Genomic DNA, 12,851 nt, shown 5'->3' with positions numbered 1-12,851 from the left:
CTATTAAAAAGAATGAATTTATGAAATTCCTAGGCAAATGGATGGACCTGGAGGGCTTCATCCTGAGTGAGGTAACCCAGTCACAAAGGAACTCACACAATATGTACTCACTGATAAGTGGATATTAGCCCTTGGTTTTTAAAAGAGCTCCAATCTTTGTCAGAAGCAAATCTCTGCGGAAAATGATGGATGATATGGAATTCTGCAAGTCTATACAAGGTAAGCTTGGCAGAAGCCTTATATGCAGGAAAGGCAAATCTATAACCATAATAAGTATCTACACCTGTAAGAACAAAACATTGTCCTTTCCACAAAGGAAGTGCTCCAATATAGTCATCCTGCCACCTGATTGCTGGCTGGATACCCCAAGAATGGTGCTATATCTGGTGCTCAGTGTTGTCTCTGCTGTTTGCAGCAGCTGTATCAAGGTCAGCCTTGTTGAGTGGAAGTCCAGGTTGTTGAGCCAAAGCATAACCCCCATCTCTGCCACCATGGCCACTTTACTTTGTTTATGTGCCTATACAGCAATGACAGGGATGGGTGGGGAAAAAGGTTAAATGTCCACAGAACAGGTCATCTTATCCTCTTGAATATTGAACTCCTCCTCAGCTCCTCCTTTTCATTAGAACACTCTTCATGAGAGTGAACTTTAGTAAGTACGCAACAGAATTTATACCAGACTGTTTTGAGACTTCCTTTTTCAAAGCAATTAATCTACATCTCTTCACCTTAGCCTCAGGCAGACTCTTCATACAATGGTGAAAAAAAAAAAAACCAGTCACATTCTTCACCAAAATTTCAGCTAAAGCAGTCTCTATGCCATATATTGAAATTCTCTTCTATAACCTGTTGGGCCAGGTCTGCACAGTGTGAATCACTCTCAGCAACAAAGCCTTCCATGCCATATACTGAAATTCTCTTCTGAAACATGTTGGGCCAGGTATGCACTGTTTGAATCACTCTCAGTAACACAGTCTTCCATATTCCTACTAGGATAGGCCATTAAGGTCCATTTAAAGAATTTCATTCCTTACCAAATCCAAAGTTCAAAAATCCATGATCTTCCAAACAAAAGCATAGTCAGGCCTATCACAGCAATACTCCACTACTAGTATCAACTTCTGTCTTAGTTAGGGTTCTCTAGTGTAATAGAATTTGTAGTATGTCTCTATATGTATTTAAGGGATTTATTGTAATGAGTTCAACTAACCCAAAAATGTACAGCTGGGAATGGGAAGAACAAAAATCCAGTAGTTCCTCAGGCCCACGAGGCTAGTTGTTTATGCTATTCTTCTATGGAAGTAGCTACTATTACAATGTATTAGAGAAGTAAAACTGGGGATTCTATGGATAGAGGTGGATTCCCTGCAGAAAACACTGTCAGAAGATGTTGATTTAAAGTTGCCTTGAGAAAAACATCAAAATCTGAGTGAGTTTTCATGTGACTGGCATGGTCTGCAGCCTCCTTAATCAGAAGAATTTGTATGAAACACCCTTGAAATGAAAGTATGTGTCTAAAGTTTCCTTGTTCAAAAGAAACAGAATATAGCCATCTTCCTTGCCAAAGTATGTATTCCAGAGGTTCTTCATTGTATCATGTTTGAATCTATAGTTTACCTTAGACCAAAGAAAAATTGGAGAACCATTTATTTTGAAAGAATGTCTGAGGCTCACTTCGTAATATCAGGAAGTTGTGTGGGTATCCTCACATTAAATGGATGTCTAAGCCTCCTTTGGACAAACTGGAATAATCTGCATCTCCCACTGCTTCAATGGGAAATTCTGATGCCTCATTAATCAAAGGTAGAAGGAGTGAACACTCTAGGGAAAAGAGGAGTTTCTGATGTGCAAGAGACAGGAGAGAAAAACAGAGTGTGAAAATTCCATAAAACTCTGAGCAAAAAATAAATTATCTACCATAGCTCATGCGGTCCTTATATTGCTTCATCTTCTAACTATTCTTCACAGTCTAGGATATCATTATCTTTAGCTGAATCTGCAAGAGACCAAGTATCAATACCAGGATTCATTAACAGCTAGTGTGGGTTTCCCCAGCATGATTGACTCCCAATAATCATGTTCAAACAACCAGAACTAAGACAGATTGATGATATCACAGCATGTCAGGTGACTTTACTCAAGAAAAGTGAACTTCCAGAATTTGCTTGATCTTCTTGATTTCTGTGAACTCTCATGGGCCCTTGCCCAGAATGGAATGTTCTGAGAGTCCATTAGATCAAATGGGTAACTTTTAAGGCCTCAGTCGTAAGAGGAAGAAAACTACCAAAGTTTTGGAAAGGAGAAATATCCTAGACTCTCTTGGCCAGAAGGGGAGTATCCCTGTTTCTGTAGAAGAGTATGGTCCAGGCACTGCACACCTCTACTTCTTCAGAGAACTCTATAAAATTATTATCTCTGAGTACTCCATTGGGGTTTGAAAGCAGTCTGAGGTTTCTTCTGACAGGTTGGTCAAAGACCCTGGATCTGTTCCCTACTTAAACTTACAGTAAGCCACATAGATATGGAAGTGGAAGAGGACAGCTCCCTTTCCTATGAGCAGCTTAAAGATTGATAGTCTTGGATCTTGGATCCAGGCTGAGGTATTTTAATTGACCATGAATTTGAATCCAGAGTTCTCTGCTTGCTTGTCCTTCCTTCCTTCCTTCCTTCCTTCCTTCCTTCCTTCCTTCCTTCCTTCCTTCCTTTCTTCCTTCCTTCCTTCCATCCTCCCTCCCTCTCTCCTGCTCCCTCCCTCTTTCCTTCCTTCCTTCCTTCCTTCCTTCTTTCTTTTTCTTTCTTTCTTCCTTTCTTTCTGAGAGGAGTTATTAAAATGTATTTCTAACTGATACAGTCTGAGGGATAGGCTCTTATGTTTCTTAGTGGGATGGTACATCTTAGCCATGAATATAAAAAGAATCCCCCAGGTGTTCTTGGTCACAGAGATTCATTCTTGAGCATGCTTCAGCAAAAGCATGAGTGTTAGGGATACACTCATAGGGCACAAGGTCAGTTCTACAGCTTGCTTCATAAAAGAGACACATCTCATACTCATCCTGCAGACATAACAAAACTAAATATTTTTATTCTAAGACAGTATGCTACAGCAGCCCCCCTTTTCTTAACATTAAATCAGTGGCTACTACAGTTAGATAAAATAAATCTAAGGAAGTCTTCAGAATATATTCAATTAGGGTGTCAACCCCCTTGCAGTTGTGGGCTAGTTTATTTCTAAGGGGGCATATGTGAGACTTGATTGAGTTATTGGCAGGAGGCAGAAAGTGTTCTGGTTCTAGAAGGATAGGTCTGAATCCCCATTGTGACTGCAGAAATTCTATTGCACATTAATTCTTAAAGGACTGCATTTGAGTTCTTCCTGAGACCTTGAAGAGGTTTAAATTCCTCTGCTTATCAACCATCTATCTCAGGATCCCTTCAGACATTAAGGATGTGTGTGTCACCCATGTTTTGAAGTGGTAAGTATGTAGTCCATTTAAGCAATTACTGAATGTCTGAGGTTTCCTGGTTCTCAAAGGAATGGTGTGCCTATGTTTCATTGAACACTGGGAAGTATCTGACACCTTTGATAATGAGGAGGTATATTTGAAACCCCCTTAAGTTCTTGGTGAAATTTGTGAGGGACAATGTTTCTAAACAGATAAGAATAAGACCAGTTAGGCTATTGGGGAATATCTGATGATCCTTGGTTCTGAATTGACAGATCAGAAACCCCCTTGTTCCATACAGTAGTTTGAAGAAGTGTGGTCCCAAAGCAGTAGATCTGAACCCAAATTGAGAATAACTAGAATATATTTGGCTTCCTGGTTTAGACAGAGTATTCCTGAGGGAGAACCACTTGAGCCCTGGAGAATGATTTGAGCTCTATTTCAGGTATTGAGAAAGAATGAGTCTTCCTGGTTCTGAAGGAATATGAGACCAGATTGTCAGAAACACAATTTAGAGGATCCTTGGATAAAATGACAATGTTTGAGGTATTCAAAACCAGAAATTATTAAGAACAATTCCTTAGAGGCAGAAAGTCTAATATTATGTTGGGGAAAGCAGAAAGGCCAAAGCATCTCATGCGTATCAGGGGAAGATCAAGGCTCAATTTGGGGAGTACAGAAGGCCTGAACATTTCCTTATCCCATCTTCAAGGTAACCTAGAACATCTACATCATGCAGGCCAGCCAGCAGTGTAATAAACCTCCAACATGTTAGGAGGTATTTTGTTATTTTGCAAGTAGGTCTTGTGATAAACCAGCTGCCCTCTTCTGAACATGAAGAACATGGCTTCTTCATTGATGCTGACCAAGCTTAAGGCATAGAACCTGGGTTTATGTCTTTGCTAGCTACCCTTAGGATCTAGGATCTCAGATACCAGGATCCTGTTCTTTTGACAGAGGTTGTAAGGTCAGTAGATCAGAATAAGAAGTATTCAGTGCACCTTGGATAGAGGGAGTTAATTTGTCACCCATTAGGTCAGATGAAGTAGGCCTAGGTCCACACTGGTCAGAAGAACATTTTCTTCCCCATTGGCAACAAATTGTATAGTATGTTCTTCTAGCCAAATATTGTGAGCTATTCATAATGAGAAAGGGAACATCTGTCATGCTTTTATTCTGAGAGGCCAATCTGATTACTCAATGAGTATCTGAGGCAGCTAGGAGAGGAAGTCATATCTTTGAGGGATGGTTGATGAGAAGAAAAAGTTCTAAACTCCTGTTGTGCATATGAGGCACAAGATGGGAAAATAGGAGGGTAGCTTGAGGATAAAAAGAATTTAAGATGCCATGGTAAGAGAGTTATGGCCCAGGCTCCTCTACTGAAATGGGATGCCTTAGCAGCTCCATTTGGCAGGCTGGGAAGCTCTTGTGCACCTTGGGCAGAAGGGATAAATCAGAGGTTTAATTAGAGGAAAAATTTTTGGGTTCTCTTTTGTCACAAGGAATATCTCTGAGGCCGTTTGTTAGATGGGGTATTAAAGACGACCTCTCTTTCAGCCTGAAACATTCTGAGTCTGTCTGAAACAAGGTGCCATATCTAATGTCTGTTTGGTGGGACTGGGAGAGCCTGAGGGCCACATTGGTCAGTCAGAAAAGTTCTGATAACTACTTTAGGGGAGAGTATAGAACTAAAGCTTCCTTTAATAATAGGGTACTTAGAAGAATACACGAGACTAAATGTGAATATTTATGGGCTACTATGACAGAAGGGTTACAATGGGGGACCCATGATCATACTTGAAGGCTGTCTCTCTCCCTTGGTAAGAGAGGGAAGATCTCTGGTCCCCTAGTTGGAATATGATTTGTCTGAATTTTCTTGGATAACAGGGAAGTATGTGATACTCCCTTTTGAAATTGATACTAATATAAGTGAATCCCCGTGGGACAGGAAACAAAGCCCTGACCCCACCCCACCCCACCCCCACCCCCGTTGTGCTAATGGAAGGTTTCTCTTCCTCTTGAACAGAAAGAACATTTTTGAGTGTTCTTCAGTAGAAATAGGGTGGCTGACGTCTTCTTGGGTTAATGATGTTTTGACACTCCCATGGGTACTGTTTCCATCTGGAGAAAACATAATGCATTTTTGTTCTGCAGGAGAAGTTTTGATGGCTCCTTGGTCTCAGGGGCATTCCTCAGTCTACTGCTGGTAGAAGTTGTGTGTCTGGGATTCTCATGAGTAGAGGTGGAATGCCTGGGGCCCTTTTCAAGAGAGGAAGTCATCCCAATGTCCTCTTCTGTAGAGATGGAAGTTGCTATGTACCCTTGGGGAGTAGCTTTTGGTGTCCTATCTTTTTGGAAATATGAAGAATTTCTGTGTCCTCTTTTTGGCAAAGCAGATCATTTGTAACCCCTGTGTTTTGAGTGGGAATATTTGGTGTCTGCATGGTCAGAAGGGGCCTTTTGATTTGGGTTCTCCCATCTTCTTGGGGAGATGGGAGAAATCTGAGAACCTCCTCATGAGATCCTGAGGATCTGTGGCTTCCTTTGGCAAAAGCAGTGAGGCTCCTCTTGGTTTCCATTTTAAGCCTTGAACCCCTTTTGTCAGATCTGGAAACTCTTTCACCCCTTTTGGAAGAATAGCAAAATTGTGAGACCTCATCTTCTGATGGCACAGTATTGAGGCCTGCTTGGTCTTAAAAAGCATGTCTTGATTTTTCTTTCTTCTGTTTAGAATGTCTGGTGCCACATTGTGCAGAGGAAGAACATCTGAGACCTCTTTAAGGGTGGTATCAGAAGCCCAATTTTGATGATTTTCAGAGTGAGACACTCCTTGAAGGACTAGAGGTAAGACTTAAGCCCTTTTTGGCATACATGGAAGATATGAGCCTACATTTGGCAGAAGGATATATTTTAAGCCATGAAGTTCTGGAAGGGAATATTCCCTTTGATATTCATATTGAATATATGTCAATATTCAGATATATTGACATATCTCAATATCCTTTGGTAGAATTGAATAATATAGAGCTTTTCTTGGGATAAGAGGAATGTTTTGGCCATTCTTCATGAGAAGAGATAGGAATAATGTTGCCATGTGAACAAATGGAGATTTCCAAAACCTGTTGCAAAGAAAGCTCCCACAGTCTCTTGTATAGATGGCATAGATTCTAGCAGCCCTTGGACTGGTTAAGAAAGTTCCAGTTTCCTGGAGAGATGGTGGTGTTCCCAGAATCCCTTGGTCAGGTACTGAAAGATCCAGCATACCTTCATTAGGTTTCAAAATTCCCAGAACACTTGGCACAGATATCAAAGATTCTAGAGTCCCTGACACAGATTCTGAAGTCTTATAAATGCTTGAGCAGATGGCCGAGTTTCTGCTGCCTCTAAATTAACTGCTGAAGAACGTATAAATCCAAGACATTCTCTGGCAGGTGATGAAAGTTCTATAATCTCTTGAGAGACAGATGATATTTATAGACTGCTTTGAGTCCATAGCATTGTTACTAGTGTCCCCTGGACAGATGCAGAAAGTTCAGGATATTGTGGATCAAAAGGTGAATATCCTAAAGCCTTTTGTGTCCAAACAAGACCTGGGGACTCTTGGGATGACAGGGGAGTGTTTTGAAACCATTTAACATATGGTAAATGTCGAGAAGATTCTTGTAATGATATGGACAGCTTCTTGTGTGGACAATAAATAGATTCATATCTATTTAGATATGTTTAAATAAATCTATGAATTCTTCATAAATTTCCTGAGGCTGTGAAAGTATTAGTCACCTCTTCGCTTGAAGACAATTCCTGAAGCCCTTTATCTGTTATGGAAGGTCCTAATTAACCCATTTGTGATGGGGTAAATTTCACAGACTCCTGTCCATAGAGATTGAAGTTTTGAGAATTTCCTGGGAAAATGTTAGTGGTCCCAGTATCACTTGGTCATATATGGAAGGACCCACAACACCTTGGACAAATGTTAAAAGGTCAGTACCTCTTGGGCAGATGCTAAAGCTTCTAGAGAACAAGGCAGATTCTGAAGCTTTGTAAGCATCTTGTGAAGATGACAAAGGTCTTGATGTCTCTAGGGTAAATTGGGAAGGACCCAGGATTCCCTTCCATAAGAGCCTTAATTCCTAGAATATATTCAGCAGGTGGTGACGGTTCCATTGTCCCTTCAGTAGATGATGGTATTTCTCAAGCACCTTGGGTAGAACCTGGTGTTCCTAGAATTCCTTCTGAAAATTAAAAATTCCAAAACTTCCTAGAGCATATGATGAATATGCTAAAGCCTATTGGGCTACAAAGGGTCCTAGATATACTTGGGAAGATATGGACATTTCTGGATACACTTGATCATGATTTGGATGTCCTAGATAGTCTTGTGATGGTGTCAAAATTCACATAATCCCTTGGATAAGCAATGAATCTCCTAAATATACTTTCTGAGGTAGAAAAGTTCCTAGAGACAATTGGTCTGATATAGATAATTTTGGACAAAACTGGCTTGATAATAAGGAGTCCAAGCCCCTGGTACAGATTGAATAGGTCTGGAAGAAACTGAAAAGATGAAGAAGATTGGAGAGTTTTCTGGAGAGATGTCAATGATCCTTGAATCATTGGATCAGAATCACAAGGACACACAGTACCGTTGACAGGTATTGAAATACCCAGAATTCCTGGGAAGGATGGCAAAGTTCCTAAAGTCCCTGATGAATATTCTGAAGAGATTTAAAACTCTTGGAGAGAGAGCTAATTTTCTGATGTTTTGTGGTTCATTGGAAATGTCCCAGATACCCCCACAGAATGAGGCTGAAATTCTAGAGTACCTCACATAGCTGGTGGTTTTTCAAGAGTTCTCTTGACAGAAGATGATGTTTGTAGAGTAACTTGGGAGAATGACAAAGTTTGAAATATACCTTTGTCAAAGAGAGAGAGAGACAGAGAGAGACAGAGACAGAGACAGAGATGGAGAGATAGAGAATCCAACTTCTGGAACACATGGGAATTTTATTATGGGCCCTTGATCATAAGAAGGGCCTAGCACTTCATAGGAAGATATGGAAATTTTTAGAGCCCTTGAGGGAATGGTGAGTATCCTGGATCTCTATGGGGAGATAGCAAAGGGTCTAGAGCCTTGTGTAGTTATCTAACTTATCAGAGACTCATGGGAAGATTTCAAATTTCCTGACATTTTTTGAGCATGATGGGTATATCCTTGAAACACTGGGAAAGATGGTGAATATGCTACTGTGAACTGTGTAGAAGTAGACTGTGTTCCTGTACCTTGTGAATGTAGTGAAGGAGTAGAAACCCATTGGGCAAATTGAGAATCTCCTAGAGAATTTCATATAGAATATCGGTTCCAACCAAATGCACAGGGCCTGAGCCAGCAGCAGGGAAACAGAAAACCCATCTGACCAGGGGCACAAGTCCCTTCCGGTCGTCGCCAGCTCCAGGTCACCTTGGGCACGAATCATTGGACAGTCCTATGGTCCCCAGAGGACTCTCCACACAATCTTAGGATAACTGGTGAGTGAAACACAACATCTGTTCCAAACCAATTGTGATGTGCCTGTGACAGCAGGAGCAAGCATACAGGAGCCATGCCTGAGCAGATGCTGGGGTTCCTTCTGATCTATACTGGTATACCTTGGTTTCAAACACACCAGACAGCCCTACAGTCCTCAGAGGAGACACCCACCCAGGTGCTGTTACACGGCCAGGATCTTAGGATTTCAGGATCCCAGGATAACAGGAACTTGGTCACACCAGGATCTCAGAGTCTCAGAGGAAGCTTGACTGCCAAGAACTCTGACACACCCAGAATCTCAGGATCATAGGAGCCTGGAATCACAGAATCACAAAGAAAGCTGGACTCTGAGGAGTCCTGAATCAACTGGGATTATAGGAAGGACAGGATCCAATCAGATATATTGAGGGCAGCAAGCACTCAAGATAATCAGATGGCAGGAGGCAAGCATAAGAACAGAAGCAAGAGAAACAAAGGTTACTTCACGTCATCAGAACCAAACTCTCCCACCATAGCAAGTCCTGGATACACCATCACACCAGAAAAGCAAGACATGGTTCTAAAGTCACTTCTCATGATGATGATGGAGGACTTTAAGAAGGAAATACAGGAAAACACAGGTAAACAGCTAGAAGCCCTTAAAGAAGAAACACAAAGATCCCTTAGAGAGTTACAGGAAAATACTACAAACCGGTGAAAGAATTGAACAAAACCATCCAGGATATAAGAATGAAAGTAGAAACAATAAAGAAATCACAAAGGGAGACAACTCTAGAGATAGAAATCCTAGAAAGAAATCAGGAACCATAGATGCAAGTATCAGCAACAGAATACAAGAGAAGGAAGAGAGAACCTCAGGTGCAGAAGATTCCATAGAAAACATGGACACAACAATTAAAAAAAATAAAAAATGGAAAAAGATCCTAACTCAAAACATCCAGAAAATCCAGGACACATTGAGAAGACCAAACCTAAGGATAATTGGTATAGAAGAGAATGAAGATTTTCAAATTAAAAGGCCAGTAAATATCTTCAAAAAAATTATAGCAGAAAATGTCCCTAACCTAAAGAAAGAGATGCCCATGAACATACAAGAAGCCTAAAGAACTCCAAATAGACTGGACCAGAAAAGAAATTCCACCCGACACATAATAATCAGAACAACAAATGCAGTAAATAAAGATATTAAAAGCAGTAAAGAAAAAAGGTCAAGTAACATATAAAGGCAAGCCTATTAGAATTACACCAGACTTCTCACCAGAGACTATGAAAATCAGAAGATCCTGGACAGATGTCATACAGACCCTAAGAGAACACAAATGCCTGCCCAGGCTACTATACCCAGAAAAACTCTCAATTACAATAGATGGAGAAATCAAAGTATTCCATGACAAAAACAAATTTACACAGTATCTTTCCATGAATCCTGCCCTTTGAAGGATATTAAAGGAAAAACTGCAACACAAGGAGGGAAATGATGCCCTATAAAAAAGCAAGAAAGTAATCCTTCAGCAAACCTAAAAGAAGACAGCCACAAGATCAGAATGCCAACTTTAACAACAAAATTAACAAGAAGTAACAATCACTTTTCCTTAATATCTCTTAATATCAATGGACTCAATTCCCCAATAAAAAGTCATAGACTAACAGACTGGCTACATAAACAGGACCCAACATTTTCCTGCATACAGGAAACACATCTCAGGGAAAAAGACAGACACTACCTCAGAGTAAAAGGCTGGAAAACAATTTTCCAAGCAAATGATCTGAAGAAACAAACTGGAGTAGCAACCATTCTAATATCAAATAAAATTGACTTCCAACCCAAAGTTATCAAAAAAGACAAGGAGGGACACTTCATACTCATCAAAGCTAAAATCTTCCAAGATGAACTCTCAATTCCGAATTTCCATGACCCAAATGCAAGGGCATCCACATTCATTAAAGAAATTTCAGTAAAGCTCAAGGTACACAGTGCAACACACACAATAATAGTGGGAGATTTCAAAACCCCACTCTCAGCAATGGACAAATCATGGAAACAGAATCTAGACACAGTGAAACTAACAGAAATTATGAAACAAAGGGATTTAACAGATATCTACAGAACAATGTATCTTAAAACAAAAGGATATACCTTCTTCTTACCACCTCATGGTACCTTCTGCAAAATTGACCATACAGTTAGTCATAAAACAGGCCTCAACAGATACAAAAATATTGAAATTATCCCATGCATCCTATCAGATGACCATGGACTAAGGCTGATCTTCAGTAACAGCATAAGTAATAGAAAGCCAACATCCACGTGGAAGCTGAACAAAACTCTACTCAATGATCACTTGGTCAAGGAAGAAATAAAGAAAGAAATAAAAAACTTTTTAGAGTTTAATAAAAATGAAGCTACAACATACCCAAACTTGTGGGACACAATGAAAGCAGTCCTAAGAGGAAAACTCATGGCTGTGAGTGCCTCCAAAATGAAACTAGAGAGAGCATACACTAGCAGCTTGACAGGACACCTAAAAGCTCCAGAACAAAAGGAAGGAAATTCACCCAAAAGTAGAAGATGGCAGGAAATAATCAAACTCAGGGCTGAAATCAACCAAGTGGAAACAAAAAGAACTATACAAAGAATCAACGAAACCAGGAGCTGCTTTTTTTTCCTAGAAAATCAATAAGATAGATAACCTCTTAGACTAACTAGAGAGCACAGGAACAGTATCGTAATTAACAAAATCAGAAATGAAAAACAACAGAACCTGAGGAAGTCTAAAACATCATCAGATCCTACTATAGAAGGCTATATTCAACAAAACCGGGAAACCTAGATGAAATGGACAATTTTCTAGACATATACCAGGTACCAAAGTTATATCAAGCTCAGATTAACAGCCTAAACAGTCCCATTTCCCCTAATGAAATAAAGCAGTTATTAATCGTTGCCCAACCAAAAAAAAAAAAAAAAAAAAATCCCAGGACCAGATGGGTTTAGTGCAGAGTTCCATCAGACCTTGAAAGAAGACCTAATTCCAACTCTCCTCAAACTATTCCACAAAATAGAAACAGAAGGTAATCTACACAATTCATTCAATGAAGCCACAAATACTCCGATATCTAAACCAGACAAAGACCCAACAAAGAAAGAGAACTTCAGACCAAATTACCTTATGGCTATCTATGCAAAAAATACTCAATAAAATTCTAGCAAAGCAAATCCAAGAACACATCAAAACAATCATCCATCATGACCAAGTAGGCTTCATCCCAGGGATGCAGGGATGGTTTAATATAGGAAAATTAATCAATGTAAATCACTATATAAACAAACTCAAAGATAAAACCTACATGATCATCTCCTTAGATTCTGAAAAAGCATTTGACAAAATCCAACACACATTCATGATAAAAATCTTGGAAAGATCAGGAATTCAAGACCCATACCTAAACATAATAAAAGTGATATATGGCAAACGGGTAGCCAACATCAAACTAAATGGAGAGAAACTTGAAGCAATCCCACTAAAATCAGGGACTAGACAAGGCTGTCCACTTTCTCCCTATCAAGTCAATATATTACTCGATGTCCTAGCCAGAGCAATTAGACAACAAAAGGAGATCAACGGGATACAAATTAAAAAGAAGAAGTCAAAATATCACTATTTGCAGGTGATATGATAGTATATATAAGTGACCCTGAAAATTACACCAGAAAATTCCTAAACCTGATAAACAGCTTCAGTGCAGTAGCTGGATATAAAATTAACTCAAACAAATCAGTGGCCTTTCTCTACACAAAGGATAAACAGGCTGAGAAAGAAATTAGGGAAACAACACCCTTCACAATAATCACAAATAATATGAGATACCTTGTTGTGACT

The 12,851-nt window shown here is 39.8% G+C and overlaps 1 pseudogene; it reads right to left on the bottom strand.

Moving 5' to 3' along the window:
• LOC110288673 overlaps positions 1–493 on the bottom strand; it is a 2,086-nt pseudogene extending 1,593 nt beyond the window's left edge.
• Between the last annotated feature and the right edge of the window lie 12,358 nt (positions 494–12,851).

This window comes from Mus caroli, unplaced genomic scaffold (assembly GCF_900094665.2).
Source record: "Mus caroli unplaced genomic scaffold, CAROLI_EIJ_v1.1 scaffold_15418_1, whole genome shotgun sequence".
In the NCBI taxonomy this organism is placed as follows: Eukaryota; Metazoa; Chordata; class Mammalia; order Rodentia; family Muridae; genus Mus; species Mus caroli.
Note: the sequence above shows the minus strand (reverse complement) of the source record. Positions and strands in the feature narration are given on the sequence as shown.